General features: G+C 47.9%; 1 protein-coding gene across 5 annotated transcripts in view; it reads right to left on the bottom strand.

The window, feature by feature from the left end:
* LOC127584774 (sorbin and SH3 domain-containing protein 1) overlaps nt 1-20,408 on the bottom strand; it is a 345,097-nt gene that overhangs the window by 287,702 nt on the left and 36,987 nt on the right. For 2 of the 5 annotated variants that reach the window (XM_052041712.1, XM_052041726.1), the window contains exon 2: nt 8,262-8,324. The exons of the other annotated variants lie outside the window; for them this stretch is intronic. The gene's annotated coding sequence lies outside the window, so the exon portion shown is untranslated. The remainder of the gene's footprint in view (nt 1-8,261; nt 8,325-20,408) is intronic. 5 annotated transcript variants of the gene reach the window in all.

The raw sequence follows: 20,408 nt of genomic DNA, 5'->3' as shown, positions 1-20,408 counted from the left end.
CCCAGGGCTACTCACTCCTGCTGTAATACCACTGATGAGTCCGTCCGGCTGGTGAGACAGGACGTAGCCAGAGATTGTGATGGAGGAGTTGGTCATATTGTGTGTGAGGCGTGATTCTGAGTATAACTGTCTTAGGCTGATGCCAGGATGATCTTCAGTCACCAGAAGTTTGCGAGGAAGAACTTGAAAGGTCGACTGTACTGGAAGAGGCATTGTTGTGTCTGCAGTTGGTTCCTAGGTTGCTGCTTGGTGTTCTGTCTGGCTTTTATCCTTCTCTTGTTTCAACAGAATATACTCTGGGTGAGGGACTTCAATGTCCATCACCAACAGTGGTTTGGTATCACCACCTTTGACTTGGCTGCTGTGTCCTGAAGGACATAGCTATCAAGACAGCCCCTGTGGTTGGTAGTAATCAAACCAACATGAGGAATAAACCTACTTGACATCATTCCCACCAATCCACCTGTTGAGGATCATCTGTCCATTTCAGCTTGGTGTGAGTGACCACTGCAGAGTCCCCGTGGAGACAAAGCCCTGCCTTCACCCTCCATTGCACTGCGTGACACAACAACAGTGCTCAGTGGGATCGACGCAGAACAAGGCAGTAAGTCAAAGGCGGGCGTCCATGAGGATCCGTGGACAATCAGCAGTGGCTGATGTGCACACCATCATCTGTAACGTCATGGCCTGTTACTTCCCTCGCTCCACATTATAGTTAGACCATAAGACATAGAACATAGAACACTACAACACAGTACAGACCCTTCAGCCCACAATGTTGTGTCGACATTTTATCCTGCTTTAAGATCTATCTAACCCTTCCCTCCCACATAGCCCCCCATTTCTCTATCATTCATATGTCTATCTAAGAGTCTCTTAAATGTCCCCAATGTACCTGCCCCACAACCTCTGCTGGCAGTGTGTTCAAAGCATCCACCACTCTCTGTGTAAAAAACTTACCCCTGACATCCCCCTTATACCTTCCTCCAATCACCTTAAAATTATGTCCCCTTGTGTTAGCCATTGTCGCCCTGGGAATAATCTCTGACTGTCCACTTGATTCTATGCCTCTTATCATCTTGTACACCTCTATCAAGTCACCTCTCATCCTCCTTCTCTCCAAAGAGAAAAACTCTAGCTCTCTCAACCTTTCCTCATAAGACATGTTCTCCAATCCAGGCAACATCCTGGTAAATCTCCTGTGCACCCTCTCTAAAGCTTCCACATCCTTTCTATAATGAGGCAACCAGAACTGAACACAATACTCCAAGTGTGGTCTGACCAGAGTTCTATAGAGCTGCAACATCACCTCGCGGCTCTTGAATACCCCGACTAATGAAGGCCAACACTCCATACGCCTTCTTAACAACCCTGACGACCTGTGATGTAACCTTGAGGGATCTGTGGAATTAGACCCCAAGATCCCTCTATTCATCCACACAGCAGTGTGCCGTTAACCTTGTATTCTACCTTCGAATTCGATCTCCCAAAGTGTATCACTTCACACTTATCTGGATTGAACTCCATCTGCCACTTCTCAGCCCAGCTCTGCATTCTATCAATATCCTATTGTAATCTACAGCAACCTTCTACACTATCCACAACACCACCAACCTTTGTATCATCAACAAACTTACTAACCCACCCTTCCACATCCTCATCCAAGTCATTTATAAAAATCATAAAGAGCAGGGGTCCCAGAACAGATCCCTGCGGAACACCACTGGTCACCGACCTCCAGGCAGAATACGCTCCATCTACCACCACCTTCTGTCTTCTATGGGCGAGCCAGTTCTGAATCCACACAGCCAAGTTTCCCTGGATCCCATGCCTCCTGACTTTCTGAATAAGCCTTCCATGAGGAATCTTATCAAACACCTTACTAAAATCCATGTACACCACATCCACTGCTCTACCTTCATCAATGTGCTTTGTCACATCCACAAAGAATTCAATCAGGCTCGTGAGGCACGACCTGCCCCTCACAAACCATGCTGACTGTCCCTAATCAGCCTATGTGTCTCTAAATGCCCATAAACCCTGTCTCTAAGAATCTTCTCCAGTAATTTGCGCACCACTGAAGTAAGACTCACTGCTCTGGAATTCCCAGGGTTATCTCTACTTCCTTTCTTAAACAAAAAAACAACATTTGCCACCCTCCAATCATCTGGCACTACTCCTGTGGCCAGTGAGGAAGCAAAGATCATTGTCAAAGGCGCAGCAATCTCTTCCCTCGCTTCCTGTAATAACCTTGGATATATCCCATCCAGCCCCGGTGTCTTATCTGTCCTAATGTTTTTCAATAGTTCCAGCACATCCTCCTTCCTCACATTGACATGACCTAGCGTATCAGCCTGTCATACGCCATCCTCACAAACGTCAAGGTCTCTCTCTCTGCTGAATACCAAAGCAAAGTATTCATTAAGGACCTCCCCTACCTCTTCCGACTCCAGGCACGTTGCCTCTTTTATCCCTGATCAGTCCTACCCTCACTCTAGTCATCCTCTTATTCTTCACATATGTGTAGAAAGACTTGGGATTTTCCTTGCCAAGGTCTTCTCATGCCCCCTTCTAGCTCTCCTAAGTCCATTCTTAAGCTCCCTCCTGACTACCTTGCAACTCTCCAGAGCCCTGTCTGATCCATGCTTTTTAACCCTTAGGTAAGCTTCTTTCTTCCTCTTGACAAGATATTCTACATCTCGTGTCAACCACGGTGCCTTCACTCTACCATCCTTACCCTGCCTCAATGGGACAAACTTATCCAGAGCCCCATGCAAGTATTCCTTAAACAACCTCCACATTTCTGCTGTGCACTTCCCCAAGAACATCTGTTCCCAATTTACACTCTGAAATTCCTGCCTAATAGCATCATAATGCCCCCTCCCCCAGTTAAATACCTTCCCATATTGTCTGCTCCTATCCCTCTCCAAGGCTGTGGTAAAGGTCAAGGAGTTATGGTCACTATCTCCAGAATGCTCTCTCACCGAGAGATCTGAAACCTGATCAGGCTCATTGCCTTGTACCACGTCCAGTATGCCCTCTCCTCTAGTTGGCCTGTCCACACACTGTGTCACGAATCCTTCCTGGACACACCGAACAAACTCTGTCCCATCCATCCCCTTTACACTAAGGAGGTGCCAATCAGTATTAGGGAAGTTGAAATCACCCATGACAACAACCCTGTTATTTTTGCACCTCTCCAAAATCTGCCTCCCGATCTGCTCTTCAGCATTTCTGTTGTTATTGGGGGGGGGGGGGGGTCTGTAGAATACTCCCAATAGAGTGATCGCTCCCTTTCTGTTTCTGACTTCCACCCACACTGACTCAGTGGACGATCCCTCCAGGACATCCTCCCTTTCTACAGCTGTGACACTGTCCCTGATCAGCAAAGCCACTCCCCCACCTCTTTTACCTCCGTCCCTGTCCCTTTTGAAACATCTAAACCCCGGAATATCCAGCAGCCATTCCTGCCCTTGGGACAGCCAAGTCTCTGTAATGGCCACCACGTCATAGTTCCATGTACTCACCCACGCTCCAAGTTCATCAGCCTTGTTCCTGATACTTCTCACATTAAAGTAGACACACTTCAGCCCATCCAACTGACTGAAATTTGGCCCTTTCGACTGCCTATCCTTCCTCACAGTCTTTCTACACTCTACATCTACTTGTACAGTAAATGAACCACGCTCTGACCTATCACTCTGGTTCCCATCCCCCTGCCAAACTAGTTTAAACCCTCCCCAACAGTTCTAGCAAACCTGCCCACAAGAATATTGGTCCCCCTCCAGTTCAGGTGCAGGTTATACCTTCTCTAGAAGAGATCCCAATGATCAACAAATCTGAAAATCTGCACCAATTTCTCAGCCATGCATTTATCTGCCAAATCATCCTATTCTTACCCTCACTAGCGCATGGCACAGGCAGCAATCCAGAGATTACTACCCTTGAGGTCCTGCTTTTCAGCTTCCTACCTAACTCCCTATATTCCCTCTTCAGGACCTCATCTCTTTTCCTACCTATGTCATTGGTACCAATGTGTACCACCATCTCTGGCTGTTCACCCTCACCCTTCAGAATGCTGTGGACCCAATCCGAGACGTCCCTGACCCTGGCACTAGGGAGGCAACATACCATCCGGGAGTCTCTTTCACGTCCACAGAATCTCCTGTCTGCCCCCCTTACGATGGAATCCCCGATCACTACCGCTCTCCTCTTCTCCCCACTTCCCTTCTGCACCACACGACCAGGCTCAGTGCCAGAGACCTGGTCACTGTGACTTTCCTCTGGTAGGACGTTCACCCCCCCAACAGCATCCAAAGCGGTATACTTGTTATTGAGGGGAACAGCCACAGGGGTAACACTGCACTACCTGCCTATTCTCCATCCTTCTCCTGACAGTCACCCAGCTACCTGTCTCCTGCAGCCTCGGAGTGACTGCCTCCCTGTAGCTCTTGTCTGTGTACTCCTCGGTATCCCATAGGAGCCGAAGGTCGTCCAGCTGCAGCTCCAGTTCCCTAACACGGCCTTGTGAGGAGCTGCAGCTGGATGCACCTGGTGCAGATGTAGTTATCAGGGAGACTGGAGGTCTCCCAGAACCATTGCTGCACCATTGGCCCATCGAGTCTACTCCACCATTCGATCATGGCTGATTTATTTTTCCCTCTCAACCCCGTTCTCCTGCCTTCTCCCCGTAACCTTTGACACCCTTACTAATCAAGAACCTATCAACCTCTGCTTTAAATACATCCAATGACTTGGCCTCCACAGCCATCTGCGACAATGAATTTCTCAGATTCACCACCCTCTGGCTAAAGGAATTCCTCCTCATCTCAGTTCTAAAGGGACGTCCTTCTATTCTGAGACTGTGCCCTCTGGTCCTAGACCCACTACTGGAAGCATCCTCTCGACATCCACTCTATCCAGGCCTTTCAATATTTGATAGGTTTCAATGAGATTCCCCCCTCATCCTTCCAAGCTCCAGTGAGTACAGGCCTAGAACCATCAAATGCTCCTCATATGTTAACCGTCTCATTCCTGGGATCATTTTTATAAACCTCCTCTGGACCCTCTCCAACGCCAGCACATCCTTCCTTAGATATGGGGCCCAAAACTGCTCACGATACTCCAGATGTGGTCTGACCAACGTCTTATAAAGCTTCAGCATTACGTCCTTGCTTTTATATTCTAGTCCTCTCGAAATGAATGCAAACAATGCATCTGCCTTCCTCACTACCGACTCAACCTGCAAGTTAACCTTTAGGGAATCCTGCACTAAGACTCCCAAGTCCCTTTGCATCTCTGATTTCTGAATTCACTCCCGGTTTAGAAAATAGAAACTAGCGAAAGGAAAATAGTTAATCCAATGGCCTGACCTCACTGAGTGCACACAAACACACTATTCTGAGCAGGAGTCAGCCATTAATTCCCTGCTCTGACATTTGATATTATGGCTGATTTGAACACACTCTTACCTCCACACTATCATCTCCGTGCAGTAAATATTCCCCCTTATCTACCTCTGCCTCAGAACCTTCAAACACTCCACTCCTACAATCCTTTGAAGAAGAGTTTCAAAGACTTATAATCCTTTAATTTTAACTAGTGACTCATTGTTTCAGGTTCTTCCAGAAGAGGAAACATCTCTTCACTCCCACCCACTCACCATGCCTCAGGGTTTTGTATATTTTAATTAAGTCCTGTCTCACTCTTTGAATCTCCAACGGAGACAAGCCGAGCCTGTCTAGCCTTCCCTCATAAGAAACCAACTTATTCCAGCTATTAGTTGAGTAACGCTCCTCTGAACTGCTTCCAATGCACTTACACCCTTCAGGGAGACCTATATTGTGCATGTACTGCAGATATGGTCTCACCTGTGCTCTATCTCACTGGAGCATACCTTGCTACATTTGAATTCAAATCCCCACATTGTGTTAACTTTCCTAATTTCTTGCTGATAACATGGCTTTCTTTTTTGAATCATGCACCAGCACACCCAGATCCCTCTGCAATCTCTCACCATTTGGCTGACATGCTTCTTTTTTTATTATTCCTGCCAAAATGGATAATCCCACATTTGTCCACTTTTGTGGAAGAAATGGTAGGAGCAGAACCAAGTGCATCTCAAAATGAACTGTCATCTGCTGAAAACGAAATCCTGAAACCAGCCAGCTACGCCACAAACAATGGATCAGATCAAAGATCTCTTCCTGCCATACCTAATCATGAATGGTGGTGGACAATTGCACAGCTACTGGGAAGAGGTGTTTCCAAGTACATCGCTATGCTCAATGATTGCAGAACTCAGTATGTAAGTGCTAAAGGATTAATCATTCACTAACAAATACACCCAGTGGGTGAGCCATCTCAGCTGCCACCCAAGGTATGTGCCACCACAGAAGCCAGTCTTCAACCAATCTGACGCATGCTATGTGATATCGAGAAACAGCTGAGAACATCGGATATTGCAAAGTCTACAGGACCAACAATGTGTTGGAGTGAAGACCTGGACTCCAGAGTTAGCTAAGCCTGAAGTCCCACACCACCAGGTTCAAGAACAGCTACTTCCCTTCAACCATTCGGTTCTTGAACCAACCGGCACAACCAGCAACATTATGACCACTTTGATCACTTTGCAACTTTTTTTTCTATTTATGTTCTTTCTTGGAAGTGTTGTGTATAATTTATGTTTTTCTTGTGAATGTTGCTTATGTGATGCTACGTGCCTGTGATGCTGCTGCAAGTAAGTTTTTCATTGCACCGGAACGAGAAGCGGGAGATTTCAAAAGCAGTGAGTGTTTGTTCTTGGTGTTCATTTTCAGTGAGCAGGAGCCAGGACTTGGAATGAGAGGCGGGAGATTTCAAAAGAGGTGAGTCTCTGTGCTTGGTGTTCTTCTTCAGTGAGCAGGACCCCTAAAGAGGCAAACTTGCATATTGTTAATAGAATTGGCTAATTAGCTAATTGGCAGCAGCCAATAAAGAGTAGCTTGGGTGAAGGGGAGCGGCCATTTTGGAACGGCCATTGTTGGAGTGGTTCAGTGTTAGAGTGGGGGGCTGAGGCTTTGGCAAGAGGAGGCTGAGTAAGTGACCGATGACACAACATTGTGGGCTGAAGGGCCTGTTCTGTGCTGTACTGTTCTATGTAAGTGTCTTAGGTGAGGGGAGTGCGAGAAGCTCTTTAAAAAAAAGGTTTCAGTAAGAAGGCACAGCAAACTTAGATACGTTACACTCGGTCCCTTCTTCCAAATCGTAAATGTAAATTGTGAACAGTTGTGGGCCCAGCACTGACGCCTGCGGCACCCTGCTCACCACTGATTGCCAACCAGAGAAACACCCGTTTATCCTAACTCTCTGCCTTCTATTGGTTAACCAGTCCTCTATCCATGAATAATAAAAAAAAGAAGCATGTCAGCCAAATGGTGAGAGATTGCAGAGGGATCTGGGTGTGCTGGTGCGTGATTCGAAAAAGATGGCCATGTTATCAGCAAAGAATTAGGAAGATTAACACAATGTGGGAATTTGAATTCAAACATAGCAAACGTAACCAGTGAGATAGAGCACTGGTGAGACCACATCTGCAGTACCATGCACAATGCACTAATTTACGTCACTGTTGCCGAATCCCGCACCATTACCGTCACCGAGTCCCGCACCACTACTGTCACTGAGTACTGCACCATTACCGTCACTGAGTCCCACAACATTACTGTTGCTGTATCTTGCAGCATTACTGTCACCGAGTCCCACAATGTTACCGTCGCCGAGTCCCGCACCATTACCGTCGCCGAGTCCCGCACCATTGCCGTCGCCGAGTCCCGCACCATTGCCGTCGCTGGGGAATCAACACTGACCAGAAATTCAACCAGCCACAGAAATGCAGTGTCTGTAAGAGCGTGCTGAATATGAGTGATTCCTCAGCCTGTCCGTCACCGACACAATCCACAAGTCAGGAGTGTGACAGGATGCCCTTCACATGAATGGATGAGTGCAGATCCAACAACACCCATGAAACTCAACACCATCCCAGACAAAGCAGCTGACTTGATTTGCAGTCCATCTGCCCACCCACTGCAGTTTGTCCCATCTACAAATAGTACCAGACTACTCCAAAAGCTCCACCCAAACCTGTAACTCCACCACCAAACAGACAAGGGCAGCACCATCCAGAGTTAGAAATATATTGCCAGTCCTTCATCATCGAGTGTAAGTCCTGGAGCTCTCTCGCCAAAAGCACTGTGGGAGCATTGGTTCAAAAGGCAACTTACCATCTTCTCAAGGGCATTCAGGGAAAGGTAATAAATGCTGGTCTTTACAGCGATGCTCAGATCCTGAAAAATGAATTTAAAAATATACCTTTTCAGTCCATTGTCATCGAGCTAGACAGTGATACAGCACAGAAACAGGCCATTCATCCAACGAGACTACGTGACCATTGAGGACCCACTTACACTGATCTGACGCAAATCTCATTTTATTCTCCCCACATTCCCATCAACCCTTCTGGATCCATCATTCGTTTACTCAGTAGGGACAGCTTACAGCAGCCAATTAACCTACCGACCTGCACTCTTTGGGATGTGGGAGGAAACTGGAGCACCCGAAGGAAATCCACGTATGTCACAGGGAGAACGTGCAAACTCCACACCAGAAGTCCGGATGGAACCCGGGCCATTGGAGCTGTGGGAAAGCAGCTCTTCCTGCTTTGTCACTGTGTCGCCCAACCCTGACTCCTTATTTTGGTCTATTCCTATCCCATCCAATCTTCAAACATTTTTAATGCCTCTAGATTATCCCTTACTCAGGGAATACAAACCTTGGCTTGGCTTTCAACTTTCCTCACAATTTAAGAGAAACAAAGGACTGCAGATGCTGGAATCTAGATGAAAAACACGATGATGCTGGAGGAACTCAGCAGGCCAGGCAGCATCCGTGGAGAAAAGCAGGCGGTCAACGTTTTGGGTCAGGACCCTTCTTCAGCACTAAAGATAGGAAAAGGGGACCCCAATATATAGGAGCAGTGATAGGTGGACAAAAGAGGAGAGGCGGGGTGGGCACAGGGAGGTGATAGGTAGATGCAGGTAAGAGATAGTGAAAGGTACGTACAGGGGAGGAGGGGAGAGCAGATCCACTGGGGAATGGGTCAAAGATAAAGAGCGAGAAAAAGGGGGGTAGGAAAAAGAGAGATAGGCTAGGAAAGGGAAGAAGGGGCATGGTTGGGAGGGGTGGGGATTCCTTGAAGTAGGAGAGTTCAATGTTCATGGGGAGGAGATAGAAGCGGACAGTCCTCGGTTGCGGGACTATCATGTTTGTAGCTGTGGGGGGGGGGGGGGGGAGATCTCCCCAGGTGATGAGGTCAGTGATGGTGCGGGAGATAATGTCCTGGTGGTCGTTGGTGGTGTCATGGTTCAGGGGTAAGTAGGAGGAAGTGCCCGAGAGTTGGCTTCTGGCCTCTGCAGGGTAGAGGTCAGTACGCCAGACTACCACGGCACCACCTTCGTCCACTGGTTTGGTGACAACGTCAGGGTTGGTGTGGAGGGAGTGGAGAGCAGAGCGTTCAGATGGGCTGAGGTTGGAGTGGGTGAGGGGAGCAGAAAAGTCGAGACGACGGAGGTTGCGCTGACAGTTGGCTGTGAATACGTCCCAGGAAGGCATCAGGCCTGGTGGGGGAGTCCAGGTGGAAGACGAGAGCTGGAGGCCGGAGAACGGGTCATTAGAAGGGAGAGAGGACCTCTTACTGAAGAAGAAGATGCGGAGGCAGAGGCGCCGTGGCGAGCTCGGCATCGTGCCGGGCCCGGAATTCATTGAGGTGGGGGTGCAGGTGTACGAAGGTGAGGCCTTTGCTGAGAACAGACCACTCAGCCTCAGAGAGGGGGAGGTCAGGGAGGGATGGTGAAGACTCGGCAGGGGTTAGAGTTGGGGCTAGAAGAGGAAGGGTAGGGGGAGGGGGAGGTAGGGGGAAAGGGGTGAGGGGGGGTTTGGGGGTGATAGAGGGGTGAAGAGTGCAATGTAGGAGGTGCATGTTGGGGAGATAACAAAAGGGGGAGCCGGAGGAGAGGTCAGGGTAGGGGAGGGGATAAGGGGGGCTGGGAGTGGGCTGGAGGAGGTACAAGGTGGGATGCAGAATTGCAGGTAGATGGGGGAAGAAACACAGCAGTGAACAGAAGGTGAAGCCTGGAGAGAGAGGAGTCCCTCCATGCAGGGACCCAAGCAGTGCTTTCAGGTGAGACAGAGATTCACCCGCACCTCCCTTAATATCACCTACTGCATTCGGTGCTCCAAGTGCGGCCTCCTCTACATTGGTGAGACCAAACGCAGACTAGGTCACCGTTTCGCAGAACAGCTGCGCTCCGTCCGTAACCGCGACCTGCATCTCCCCGTTGCCGGTCACTTCAACTCCCCCTCCCACACCATCACTGGTATGTCAGTCCTCGGCCTCCTCCACTGCCAGGAGAAGTCCAAGCGTAAACTGGAGGAACAGCACCTCATTTTCCGTCTTGGAACCTTGTAGCCTAACGGCATGAACGTTGAATTCTCCCACTTTAAGTAATGCCACCCCCCCTTCCACCCCCCCCCCCAACCACACCTCTTTTCTTCCCTTTCCCAGCCTATCTCACTTTTTTCTAGGCCCCCTTTTTTAACACTCCTTCCCTTTGACCCATCCCCTGGTGGATCTGCTCTCCCCTCCTCCCCCGCACCTGCCGATCACCGTCTCTTACCTGCATCTACCTATCATCACCTTGTGCCCACCCCGCCTCCCCTCTTTCGTCCACCTATCACTGCTCTGCTTTTCCCTCCTATATATCGGGCTTCCCCTTTTCCTATCTTCAGTCCTGAAGAAGGGTCCTGACCCGAAACATTGACCGCCTGCTTTTCTCCACGGATGCTGCCCGGCCTGCTGAGTTCCTCCAGCATCATCGTGTTTTTCATCTGGATTCCAGAATCTGCAGTCCTTTGTTTCTCTCGAGAAAAATCAGATCATCACTCACATGTTCAACAGATTATATACACAAACCCTCCTTCACTACGTGCTAACCGCACAGGCTTCCCCCGGGTGCTCTGGTTTCCTCCCACATCCCGGGCCGCTGTAAATTACTCCTCGTGTAGGGGAGAAAAAGGAGAATTGTGGGAGTTGATGGGCATGTGAAAGAATAAAGTGGGGGAATGGGATGGATGGGACTGCTCCGAGAGCTGGCACAGACTTGATGGGCCGAACAGTCTCCTTCTATGTCATAAGTAAAATATATCTTAAAAAAATTAAAATTTGGCAATGTGTTTGAGACCAAGGAAGAAAGGTAGAACGTAGAGACGTACAGCACCAGTACGGGCCCTTTGGCCCACAATATCGGTGCCCACCATGATGCCAATCTAAATTAATCCCACCCGTAGCACAAGGTCAACATCCCTCCATTCTCTTTGTATTCATGTATCTATCTAAATGCCTTTTAAATGCCACAATCATATCTGCTTCCACCAGCTCCCCAGGCAGCGTGTTCCAGGCACCCACAACTCTGTGTGGGAAAAACTTACCCCCCACATCTCCTTTAAACTCTCTCCTCCTCACCTTAAAGCTATGCCCTCTGATGTTGGACATTTCCATCACGGGAGAAAGATTCTGACTATCCACACTATCCATGCCCATCCTAATTTTATACACTTCTATCAGGTCACCCCTCAGCTTCCGATGCTCCAGCAAAAACAAATCCAAGTTGGTCCAACCTCTCCTTTTCACTGATACTCTCCAATCCAGGCAACACCCTGGTGAACCTCTTCTGCACCCTCTCCAAAGCCACCACATTCTTCCTGTAATGCAGCAACCAGAACTGCACACAATACTCCAAATGTGGCCTAACCAAAGTTTTATACAGCTGCAACATGGCTTGCCAACTTTTATATTTAATACCCTACCAATGAAGGCAGGCACGCCATATGCCTTCTTTACCACTCTTGTGTTGCTACTTTCAGAGAGCTGTGGTCCCTGTCCGTCAATGCTCCTGAGGGTCCTACCATTTACTGTGGACTTTCCTCTTACATTTGACCTCCCAAAATGCAACACCTCACACTTCTCCAGATTAAACTCCATCTGCCATTTCTCTGCCAAAGTTTCCAATGGTATCCTTTGACAACTTTCCTCATTATCTGCAATTCCACTATGTTTTGTGCCTCTACAAACTTTCTATTCAGCCACCTACTTCTACAAATGTACTGTTGAAAGTATCCTGACTGGTTACATCACGGGCTGCTATGGCAATTCAAATGCACAGGAATGTAAGAAGCTGCAGAGAGTAGTGGACTCAGCCCAATACATCACGGGCACGTCCCTCTCTACCATTGGTAGTATCTATACGAGACACTGCCTCAAGAAGGCAACGTCTATCACCAAAGATCCCCACCATCCGGGCCACGCCATCTTCTCGCAGCTATCATCGGGCAGAAGGTACAGAAGCCTGAAGTCCCACACAACCAGGTTCAAGAACAGCTACTTCCCTTCAACCATTCAGTTCTTGAATCAACCTTCACAACTCTAATCACTACCTCATTACAGCAACACTGTGGCAACTTTGACCACGTTGCACTTCAATGGACTTCAGTTTTTTTTGTTCTAATTGTGTCCTTTGTTGTATTATTTATGTTTAATTTAGGTTGTGTTTCTAAAGCTATGTGCCTGTGATACTGCTGCAAATCTTTCATTGCACCTCTGCACACATGTACTTGTCTCAACTGACTTTACATTTTTGTCCAAATCACCTATCACAAACAACTGAAGTCCCAGCACTGATCCTTGTGGAACACCACTGGTCACCAGACCTCCAGTCAGAATAAACACCCCTCCATCACTACCTTCTGTCTTCTATGGCCAAGGCAATTTTGAATCCAACCTACCAACTCACCATGGATCCCATGTGACTAAATCTTCTCAATCAGCCTACAATGAGGGATTTTGTCAAATGCTTTACCAAAATCAATGTGGACAACATCCCTTATCAGTCATCTTCACTACCTCCTCAAAAAACTCAGTCAAGTTGTGCGACATGACCTCCCTCACACAAAGCCATGCTGCCTAACTTTAATAGTTTTAGGTTACAGGAAGATATCAGTGGACAGACTAGATGGGCACAGATGTGGTCAATGGATTTCAGTCTAGAAAAGTGTCAGGTAACGGATTTGGAGACTAAAAGAAGACAATAGAATTCACAACAAATGGTAAGGTAGTAATCAGAGAGGAACAGAGGGACCTTGGAGTTCATATCAGCTAATCACTAAAGGAAACAAGGCAGATAACCATAGAACAATACAGCACAATACAGGCCCTTCAGCCCACAATGTTGTGCCAACCTTTAAACCACACCTAAGACTATCTAACCCCTTATTCCCACATATCCCCCTATTTTAAATTCCTCCATATGCTTATCTAACAACCTCTTGAACTTGACCAATGTATCAGCCTCCACCACCACCCCAGGCAGTGCATTCCATGCCCCAACCACTCTCTGGGTAAAAAAACCTCGCTCTGATATCTCCCTTGAACTTCCCACCCATTACTTTAAAGCCATGCCTTCTTGTATTGAGCATTGGTGCCCTGGGAAAAGAAGTGCTGGCTGTCTACTCTATCTATTTCCTCTTAATATTTTGTATACCTCTATCAATTCTCCTCTCATCCTCCTTCTCTCCAAAGAGTAAAGCCCTAGCTGTCATGGTTCCGAGTACTGGCCTCGATTCGGCTCTATTGATGATGCCTTGTTAGACAGCACATGGATTCCCTGCACGACTAATTGCATAATGACACACACACCTGAGCCCCATCAGGGGTCTAGCATAAGTACCCGGGTTTCTCTAGTACTAGTTGCCAGAGTATTGGTCAACCTTTGGGTATACTTTGTCTCCTGGCTGCTTAGAGTTGTCAGCTCTAGACCAGTCCTGGTTTCACTGTTCCTCTTAGGATATCCAGTTTTCATGTTGGGACTCCACCTCAAATCCCCAAGGCAAGAGTCCTTCCAGTTGCTGCTGGAGTTTGGTCCTGAGGAAGCATCCTGACTCCAGTCTCATACCAGCATGCTGCATTTTGGTTCTCTGCAAGCTTGCTCTTTGTTCAACATTGTGACACTAGCTCCCTTAGTCTCTCCTCATAATCCATACTCTCCAATCCAGGCAGCATCCTGATGAATCTCCTCTGCACCCTTTCCAATGCTTCTGCATCCTTCCTATAATGAGGTGACCAGAACTGGTCACAGTACTCCAAGTGTGGTCTAACCAGAATTTTGTAGAGCTGTATCATTACCTCGCGGCTATGGTACACTTGCCTCTATTGCTTGAGGCTTGAACTTAAGAGTGGGGAGGACATCTCAGAACTGTATAAAACACTAGTTAAACCACATCAGGTACACTTCCAATCACCACACCACAGGAAGGATGTGGTAGTACCAGGGAAGTAGTTGATGAGATTTATAAGGATGTTATCACACCTGAAGGGTTCTAGTTACAAGAATGCACTCATGGAATGGGATTGTTTTCTTTGGAATGAAGGGGACTGAGGGGAGATTTTATTGAGGTACATAAAATTATAAGACCTTGCATAGGTTCAGGAAGTATCTCCTGAATTTCCCATTGATTCCCAGTTTTGGATTTCACTATAAGCAGAAGTAGTTTCTCAACATTGACCTTACCAAAGCTATTGTGGTCTTAGAGCTCTCTCCTGCCCATTCTCTCTCCTGCCATTGTTCAGCTTTCTATCTTCTAGAGAAAAGTTTCCCACCCTCTTCATTCCTGACAGCACTAATCTCTCCGTCTCCACCTTCTCCAAAACCTCTATATTCTTTCATCCTGAGACATGCCACAGAGACATTAAACTGGCACTGAGCAGAATACAGAACTAGAGGAGTACCCCTGAGACCTTGTGAAGTGAGGTGGGTTTAAAACAAAGAATTGAAGCACAATTTTGATACTCTGCGAAAGGAACAAATTAGCCAGGGGTTGTTATTAAATAGGGAGGACTCAAGGAGATTGTACTGAATCTATTTAAAAAAAAATCTGGAGAAAGATTTTGATATTTTAAAGCAATAGGGAAGGCCATGCCAAGGAATGAGTGGACGAGATGATTGTGGGAAGCTTGTGATGGGGTTCAGACCTCTAGTTCTGTCACTGCTGATGACTTCTACCACAGCTGTCAGTTTGGCAAAGCTTAGATAAAGAAGTTCATTAGTGACTGCCACAGAATCTCAACAGGGAGAGGACTCTTAAGTACCGGGCCTGTCCAGAACCAATGAGCAGAGAGAGATTCCATCAGTCCAACAGATTTAAACCTTCCCACCAACCATTCAAAGTAACCAGCACTGAACACTCCAGTGACTGCAACACAAACCACAAATCTCCAGACCCAAGAAATTCTATCTCCCTCTGGGATATTAGTCCATTAGTGAGTTTTTCATCCTTCCTGAAAGCTCAGCCTTCTCTGCTTCTGATCCATTTGCCAATTCTGGCTCAATTTCACTTGTGAACTATTAACCCATCAGCAATCACTGCGTACAGAGCAACTTAAAGGCAGAAATTGGCAATTACAGAAACTGTCAATCAGGTGCAAAACTGGCGTGAATGAAATGCGAGATGGAGCATACCACTTAAAGAGGACTGAGGAAGGGTAGACACTGAGAGGGAAATCACCATCTCAGGCACGTCTTAACAAAGCCTCTTTTTAATTGGGACGGGAGACCCTCTGTTTCCAGGTGGCATATTTGCAGCAGTGAGATGAATCTGGAGTGCCCTGAGTATCCACTAGTGATCCTGTCTACAACACACTTGTCTTAGCTTCTATCCCTGTCAAAGCTACTGTGACTACTTTCCTGTCACTGTCATGTTGTGTTTACAGTTACAAGTTCAGGTTTAATGCAACCTCAGAGTTGTCAGTCCTGGCGAGAGGTAAAACCAATGCAAGTGGATGTGACTTGGAAGGCCATGAGGAAAGAGCAGGAGTGTGGGACTAATTGGTAGCTCTTTCAAAGTACTGGCACATATACAATGAGCCAGATGGCCTCTCCCTGGGAAGAGAAAGTCCAATACTTAATTCTCCACCAACAGATTATCTAGTTGCTATCACATCACAGCTTGTGGTAGCTTGCTGTACACAACTCACCTCCGATTTCTCATGTTGCAACGGTGACTGCACTTTAACACAAGCTGGCTGTCTGGGAACATCCAGCGTATGAAAAAGGCACAACATTAATACAATTTGTCTCTTCAAGGCCCAAGTAAAGTTCACGAATGCAAAATCAAACTACAGTGCAGTAAGTAACAAGGGTGGAGTACAGAGCAGAGAGCAGGGGAGTGGAGAGCAAGGGGGTGGGGGGTTGCTGGTGGGGTGGGGTGCAAGAGTGTGGAAAGAATAGGGAAGAGAGGACAGAGTGTGGAGGAGAGTGATGTGCATGGGGAGGGAGGAGTGCGGGGGGAGTGGTGTGTGGGGGAAGGGGAGGGTGGGGGGAGTTGGGTACAGGGAGAGAGAGGAGTGTGAAGGGAGGGTGGGGGGAGTGGTGTGCTGGGAAGTGAAGAGTGTGGGATGGCCGGAGTGTGGAGGGGGGCTGCATTTGCCACCTCACCAAGAATGCTCACCCACCAAGTCCCATGTCAGCAGCCAGGGGCAGTGGGATCTTCAGGCAGGGGGCTCTTTCCTAATGCCCGGCTGCACATTGCTGGCTGTGGAAGGGCAAGAGAGGGTCCAGTTTCTGCTGTGAGGCAGCAGCAGGTCTGGTCTCAGTGAGCTGGCTGAGGACACTGTGCTCTGAGTCACTGCACACGCATGGATTTTGGTGTCATTCTGCTCTCTGTGATCCCACAGAGGTTCTCCACAAAAATTACCCCTACAACTTTTGCAAAGTGCCACTCTAATAGCTGTGAGTCAGGCCTCTGTACCTCTCCCCAATATTTGGGTATCCTACACCTGAAGAGGACCATCTGCTTCTGCTCAGACAGGCCGCTGCAGGTGGAGGGTGCCTGCAGGATCTGAGTTGACTGACAAGTCCAATGTGGGGACACTTAAACTACCACCCATTCAGTTTGATTGGCGTGCTCCTCAGCCAGTCACAGACCTACTTCAAAAGGCTTGCATACATAAAGCATATTTCATGGCCTCTATTGCAACATAGCAAATGAAGTTACAGAGCAGGATGCTCAGTGCAAAGGGATAACAGGACCAAGATGGCCAGAAGTTCTGTGGTTGGAAACGTTGCTGAGTACCACATTAGCCAGAATTCCTCTGTCTTTCTACAACAGTAATGGGATCGTCATATGTCCACTTGAGAGGGTGGACAGGGCCTCTGTTCTAATACTTATTGAAAACTATGCACTCAAAAACTGTCAGCATTCACTCAGAACGGGACCACTGGTTTCAGAATGTTGACCCCACATTCTGCAGCACCACCCACACAGCCACCATCAGCAGTCAAGGTTAAAGGGAGTTTGGGAGCCGGTTGCCTGGTGAGATAAAAGGGAGGACGGGAAATGAGCCCTCAGTGGGCTTAAAGTGAGTGCAGGAACCAGGGCCTGGTGTTTTTGATGGGGACCTGGGACACAGGAATCGGGGCGGTTAAAGTTAGTGTGGGAACAGCGCCCCATTGGGCTTAATGGGAGCACAGGAACAGGGCCCGGTGTGTTCGAAGGGAGCACAGGAACAGGCCCGGTGTGTTTCAAGAGAGTGCAGGAACAGGACCCTGTGTTGCTGAGGGTAGAACAGGAACAGGGCTCGGTCTGTCTGAAAGCAGTGCAAGAACAGGGCCCGGTGTGTTTGAAGGGAGCACAGGAACAGGCCCCGGTGAAACAGATGCTGACTTATCAGAATTTCTGAACCACCGGATAGTGGATTTTTTTGGAATTTTACTGTAAGTTCTTCCCATGGAATCTCCCTCCTACATATCTTAGTTAGGGTGCTATTATGGCAAAGCAACATGTGTATCAGAAGCCCCAGCTCAGTTAATCCTCGGTGGTACTAGACTTTTCAGACTGGGCCACACGAAGAGACGGGACACCACCAGTCAGTCTCTCAACTCACCTCAGACACAGGAAAGTACAGCAAGAGTGCAGCCATTTCCCACATCTGTCTCCCTGTTGTGCCACTCTACTCTCTGCAACCTCAGGTTTCTCCAACAGGTTGACAGCCAGTAAAGTGTACCGTCACCGTGGGGATGTCAGAAATGTGACTATAATATTTGCACAGCATGGTCAAACAGCAGTGTGGTTTCACCCAGATCACTCGTTTCCACGATATTGGGCAGATCATTCACAAGCGTGGTGTTGAGCACAATTTCCTGCTGGGAGACCATGCAGCCAATGGAGTGCAGTGTCTTGCCATTGCAGAACAATGCAGCCCAGTGCAGTTCAGTGCTGTGCAGGCCAATGCAGCCAAGTGCAGCACCATGCAGCTAGAGCAGGGGCTATCTCGCATCAGTCGCTGGCTTTGCCCCCAGAAGGGCTTTGACATCCAGTGAGTCCCTCTCCCAGCCTCATCAGCTGCGGCTGAGAGTGAACAAATGTGATATTCACAAATATTTTCAAAGACCCAGGAATTATTAAAATAAATTAAAAGTATTTAATCACCAAAAAACACACATACACTTAAAATAATTTACATTTAACCTTGCTGACTTAAATAAAATTGAAAGATCCCCTTACACTTTATCTGCAGCCTTTTCCCATTCCTCTCAATGGGCTCACTCCAGCTGACACCTTACCGGAGCTGGGACACTGCAGGAGCCTGTGCCAGCCTATTGGGCCAGTGGTGGAGGGCAGAAGTCTTGGGACTGAGCTGATGGCCCTACTTCAGCCCCACTGGGGAATCCCGAATCTCTGCTCCAGTAAGTGTTTTAAAAGTACCAACCCCAAGTGGTTAATGGGGACCATTGATAGAGAGGTAAGGACAACACAGATAAACCTCCTGCTCTATTTCAGACTACCCTAGCCTCAGTTTAACATCTAATCTCAAGGACGGCTCAGCACTCTCTCAGTACCACACTGGAAGTGTCAAACTAGGTTTTGTGCTTAAATCTCTGGTCTAGGACTTGGATCTACAACCTTCTGACTCCATAGTGAAGAGTTACCCACTACCGTCATCACATGTCCTAGTACAGAGAGAGGGTAATACTTCACAAGCTGGTATGATCACAATGTACCCATGGAATTACATGGTGCTCAAAGTGCAGTCTCTGAGAGATAGCTGACGCTTCCCACACCTGGTACCAGACCTCCTCATGTATTTTGGAGACATAAGATACAGTAGATGCTGGAATCTGGAGCAACGAACAAGATCCTGGAGGAACTTATCTGGACTAATGTCAGTTAGACAGTCCAGATGAAGGTTCTCAACTCAAATCATCAACTGTCCATTTCCCTCCATAGATGCTGCCTGACCCGCTGAGTTCCTCCAGCAGTTTGTTTGTTACCTTATTTTTAAAAGTTATTCCTCTTACTGTATGGAAGGAAACTATTCAACCCATCACCAGCTCTCCAAGAAATCCCATCAATCCCATCATCTCCATTTGGTTCCCTATAACCCGTCTCCTTCGTGCACCCATCAACTCCCCCCTCATTTTCCTACCACTCGCCTCCACACTAGGGGCAATTTACAGCAGCCAATTAACCTATCGACCTGCACAGCTTTTGGATGCAGAAGGAAGCCGGAGCACCTGGAGGAAACCCACGTGGTCGCAGGAAGAACGTGCAAACTCCACACAGACAGCACCAGACATCAGGGTCGAAGAGCTATGGAGGCGGCAGCACTACCTGCTGTGCCACTGTGCCTCTCTCTAAGTTTCACACAACCATGAACCTGCGTCACTCAGTCGTTCGTCCAGATCTTGGGGTTACTATTGCTGGTAACTTTTCCACTGCACCACTCCCAACCTACCCCGAACCACCTCTCTGTTCCATGCAGACCCTCACTCAGCAACATTACATCTGAACCGGTTCCTGACACGGGTCCAAGAGCAGCTCCTCCCCAGCACCAAAGGATCTTTATGTCCTGAAAATCGGTTTCTGCGCAGGGACACTCTGCTGACCCAGGACCTCTCCATACTCAGTCACAATATAGTCTCAGGAATGCATAGCACTTCAGCACGCTGCCCCATTGTATACGTGATTCGAAGGTAATGGTTAATCAAAACATGAATCATAGCAGAATGAGGATGGATGGACCAGGGATTACTCTGTTGTCATGGTGACAGGGCTAGCTCAATACTAAGAGATGTTTTGGCCATGACTCTTGCTTCCATTAACTGCAGACATTCTGATTATGTGAAATCTTTCCAAGTGGGGGCTACAAGGAGAATTTTGGCTCCCAGCTCATCTGTACCCTGAAGCTGCTGACCTGCTGAAGTTCAGCCTGGTGCATAGGTTGTGTTATTTGCCCTTGAGAAGGGGCATTGCCAGTTTGAGAC

Source organism: Pristis pectinata, chromosome 30 (genome assembly GCF_009764475.1).
Source record: "Pristis pectinata isolate sPriPec2 chromosome 30, sPriPec2.1.pri, whole genome shotgun sequence".
Lineage (NCBI taxonomy): Eukaryota > Metazoa > Chordata > Chondrichthyes > Rhinopristiformes > Pristidae > Pristis > Pristis pectinata.
The sequence above is the reverse complement of the archived record's forward strand: the minus strand, read 5'-3'. Positions and strand labels throughout refer to the sequence as shown.